The sequence below is a fragment of the Penaeus chinensis genome, chromosome 31 (genome assembly GCF_019202785.1).
Source record: "Penaeus chinensis breed Huanghai No. 1 chromosome 31, ASM1920278v2, whole genome shotgun sequence".
Lineage (NCBI taxonomy): Eukaryota > Metazoa > Arthropoda > Malacostraca > Decapoda > Penaeidae > Penaeus > Penaeus chinensis.
The window spans coordinates 2,154,084-2,159,083 of record NC_061849.1 but is presented as its reverse complement, the minus strand read 5'-3'; positions in this window follow the sequence as shown (position 1 = coordinate 2,159,083).

Sequence of the window (5,000 nt, the reverse complement as noted above, 5' to 3'; positions counted from 1 at the left end):
CTTTCTCTCTTCTTTGCATCTCTTTATTCTGGCTTGTTTGGTTTTGTGTGTGTGTGTGTGTGTGTGTGTGTGTGTGTGTGTGTGTGTGTGTGTGTGTGTGTGTGTGTGTGTGTGTGTGTGTATGTACATACAAACGCACACACGTTCTTTCCATCCCTACTTCTTCTCTCTTTCTTCTCCTGTCTTTAATATCCTTTCTTCTTTCCCTTCCTCTCATTTTCCTCCCTCCCTCTCTTAAGCTTATATTTCCCTTCTCTCTCCTTTAACTTTCCCTTCCCTCTCGCTCTCTCCCTACCTTTTTTCTATCTTTTTATCAAGCCCTCTTTTAAGACTATATCAAAAATGAAAACTAGGATTATCAGTCCAATACTCCATTTAGGATATCACTCGTAGGATATAATTATTACGGACCGAGTTAATCTAATTATTATAACAAATTAGCTACCGCGGATAACGCGATATTTCCACTCCGGAAAAATGGAGAAGGAGGATGGAGGATGGAGGAGGAGGAGGATGGAGGATGAGGATGGAGGAGGAGGAGGAGGAGAGGAGGAGGAGGAGGAGGAGGAGGAGGAGGAGGAGGAGGAGGAGGAGGAGGAGGAGGAGGAGGAGGAGGAGGAGGAGGAGGAGGAGGAGGAGGAGGAGGAAGAGGGGGATGGAGGAGGAGGAGGAGGAGGAGGAGGTGGAAGAGGAGGAGAAATATGAGGGGATGATGATACTGATAATGTGGAGGAAAAAAATAAGAATAAGAATAAGAAAGAGAGGACGAAATGGAATAGAAATAATAATAAAACCAGGAATAAAAAAGAAGAAAAAAATTAGGAAGAGGACGCAATCAAACCAAGAAAGAAGTAGAAGCAGAAAAAGGGGAATCCCAGTCCCGTGAAATACGGGGGACTCGGGCAAGCGTCGCGCCGTGATCGCTGGCTCTCGCTCCGTCCCAACCGGCGCAGCGCATCCGTGATAAAATATGATATTCGCGAAGGAATCTAATTCGCCGGGTCGCCTTTCGCGTCGGAATTGCGAGGCTAAGGCGGGTTTTGAAAAAAAGTTATTTTTACATATATATATTTTTTTTTAAGTTACTGCTATGTTATTTTTTTTACTTCGTTTTCTATTTTTGTTAATCATTCATTTATCTATTCATTCATTCAGTTTTGTTTTCTTTTTATCAATTATTCCTTTATCTAGTTTAAAAAAAAATGATCTTCATTTTATCAATTATTGATTTATCCATTAATTCTATCATTCCATTATTTACCTATTTATTAAATTTCATTTTATTTAGATATTAATTTATTCATTTTCTTATTTGCGAGCGTGCTTATTCTCTCTCCATGCAAGGGCTCTCCCCTCAAGCTCTTATTTCGTATTTTCCATTAGAGGTTTCTCCTTTTTTCCTTCTCTCTCTCTCTCTCCCTCCCCCCTCCCCCCCCCCCCCCCTCCGTCTCTCAATCTCCCTCCTCTCCTCTTTCTCATTACTACAATCATTCCCTGGTGTTCCCTTTCCTCTGCTTTCTCTCTTTTCCCCCCCCTTCCCTCCTCACTCTCTTCTCTCCTTCTCTCTTCGGATGCCTCTTCTCCCCGTTTAGCGGTGTGCTCCATCTCCCCTTTAAGACCCGGATTCCACTACGCCAACCGGACATAACTTGGCCATAAAGTCCACATTGCTAGTTACCCTTTGCTCGCAGTCGATACAGCTGGAGAGCGTGGATGGAGTGAAGTGGAGGGAGTGGATGGGAGTGAGGTGGAGGGAGTGGATGGCAGTGAAGTGGAGGGAGTGGATGGGAGTGAGGTGGAGGGAGTGGATGGGAGTGAGGTGGAGGGAGTGGATGGGAGTGAGGTGGAGGGGGTGGATGGGAGTGAGGTGGAGGGAGTGGATGGGAGTGAGGTGGAGGGAGTGGATGGGAGTGAGGTGGAGGGAGAGGATGGGAGTGAGGTGGAGGGAGTGGATGGGAGTGAGGTGGAGGGAGTGGATGGGAGCGAGGTGGAGGGAGAGGATGGGAGTGAGGTGGAGGGAGTGGATGGGAGTGAGGTGGAGGGAGTGGATGGGAGTGAGGTGGAGGGAGTGGATGGGAGTGAGGTGGAGGGAGTGGATGGGAGTGAGGTGGAGGGAGTGGATGGGAGTGAATTGGAGGGAGTGGATGGGAGTGAGGTGGAGGGAGAGGATGGGAGTGAGGTGGAGGGAGTGGATGGGAGTGAAGTGGAGGGAGTGGATGGGAGTGAGGTGGAGGGAGAGAATGGGAGTGAGGTGGAGGGAGTGGATGGGAGTGAGGTGGAGGGAGTGGATGGGAGCGAGGTGGAGAGAGTGGATGGGAGTGAGGTGGAGGGAGTGGATGGGAGTGAGGTGGAGGGAGTGGGTGGGAGTGAGGGGAAGGGAGTGGATGGGAGTGAAGTGGAGGGAGTGGTTGGGAGTGAGGGGAAGGGAGTGGATGGGAGTGAGCTGGAGGGAGGGAGTGGAAGAGAAGTGGTGGAGAAAGTGGAGGGAGTGGATGAGGAGGAAGTGGAGTGGAAGAAATCGTAGAGTTGGAGGTGAGAGGAGGTGGAGGTGTCATAGATTAAAGTGAAGTGAGGTGGAAGAAACAGGAGGGACGGTGGAGAAGCAGGTGGAGGAGAAGTAGAGTGGAAGATTTAGAAAGGCGTTAAGAGGAAGAGGAATGAAGAGAAGAGCGCCGGAAGGGTGGAGGAAAAGTGAAGTGGAGTGAGTGGCAGGCGGTGGAGGAGAATGAAGATGGGGGAATCGACAGCAGTGGATCAGACGCGAGGCGGGCGGTGGCGCGGGGCCGAGGTGGAGGCAGGGTCTCCACAGCGTCAGACCTTCCATCTTGCTTGAACTTGAGTGTGTTGTTGTTGCCGTCCACGAACTTGGGCGAAATCTCACCAACTCTGAGCCGAGAAGGGCCAAGTTTAATCTCTTTCTTTTTTTCACTTTTATTTTACTTTTTTTTTTCCAGTCGCCATTATGGTCCCTAAAACGATATGTCTCCTCTTCTGCGGCTGTGACATCTACAATCATCTGCTAATTCTGCCTTTGTCCTTACATCCCACTCCTCAGTGATAGGACAATACTAACATCCCATACTCTAAAGCGCTACTCGGTTGACGAACTAACTCTACGGACCAAAACCCACCGTTCAATATCCACCCAGTAATCTCCCCACACAATGAAATTTGTGTGAAACGCAAATGTATACTACATACTAGGACTTATTTCCTGGATGGCTACGTTAACGAATATGAGGTACATTTAGAATAATAGAAATAAAGATAAGAACAGAGAAAAGTAAATAATGCATCACATGATACTGCAACATATTTCCATAGCAATAAAATATATAAAAGAACCGTCATGCCACTTGCATCTAATTCCTATTCTTTAAATCTCACTCTCTTGAGGTACCCAATTCCCTTAAAAATAAAAACAGACAGAAACAAAAAAATCGCCGACAGCACCATAAAGATCAGACACACAGACAGAGAAGCGGCGTCCGAAACCCTGCCTGTGTCTGGGATTTGCAAGTTTGATGTCGTGTGTCTCGATGCTAAGAAGACTCGCTGTTAGAGATTATGGTGAGAGATGTGGTTTCTTGTCAAATGTTTTTTTTTCTTAAGAAACTATTTTCTTGGTAATCTATTGGAGTTGTGTTGGAAAGAGCAAATGTATTAGAAAGAAAAAGATTGATATAGTTATACCGAGGAGATAAAACAGTCTGAAAGATGCAATATTATGGCTGTAAATCGTGAGAGCAAAAATGAATTTACAGGCGCTTTTACAGGCATTCCATCAACACTTGATTAGTGGAATGCAGTTGGTTAATGTTTCACTCATAATGAGCTTTATTTCACAAAAAGAAGATGATAAACATATGGCTAACGAAAACGAAAAGAATGATTAGATTCCCTTCACTCTCCCAGTGTGTTATGAAGGTGGTTAAAGGGTTAAAATAGTTAAGTCTGCCCTGGCCCGAGCGGACTGAGCACGCTGTAATGGAACTTAAATCCATTTTCTTCTTCTTTTAAGTGCCGGACCCCCCCTCCCCTCCCCACTCTCCCCATTTGCCGCAACCCCCACTCGATCCCCCACTTAATCCCCCCTAGCTACACACAAACCCACACATGCACGCACACACACCCACAAGGCACACACCACACACATACACACAACACACACACACACAACACCACACACACACACACACACACACACACACGCACACACACAACACACACACAAACACACACTCGCTCACTCGTACTCAAACACACACACACGTACACAGACACAAACACACGCACATACATCCCCCCCCCCCTCCCTTCCGCTTCCTTCCTTAGCGACGTCGTTGGTGCCACCGCATACCACAGACAACTTCCGCTATGCCTCTCCCCATTATTCCTCCCCCCCGCGCCCCCCCCTCCAATTTGCCCCACTTCTCTTCTTCCCCCCACCCTCCCCCCATCCCACTTCACTCTTCTCCTACTTCCTCCCCCCCCACCCCTTCTTCCCCCTATATCCCCTTCTCGCCTTCGCTCAGTGGATGAATGAAGGGATCTCCCCCCCCCCCTCCCTCTCACTGTCCCTTACACGCTCACCTACCCCTCCCCCTTCCCACTTCTGGCTCCAACATTAACACTTCCTGGTAAAACACTGCTTTCCTTCCTTCCTCCCTCGATGGACACTGGCAAAGTTGCTTCGTTAGATGTATATATGCATACATATGTAAGTATGAATATATAAGTTTCTATATCTACGCCTACATCTATATCCATAACTTTATCTCCATCTCTCTCTCTCTCTCTCTCTCTCTCTCTCTCTCTCTCTCTCTCTCTCTCTCTCCTCTCTCTCTCTCTCTCTCTCTCTCTCTATATATATATATATATATATATATATATATATATATATTTATACACACACACACACACACACACACACACACACACTCACACACACACACACACACACACACACACACACACATATATATATATACACTCTTATA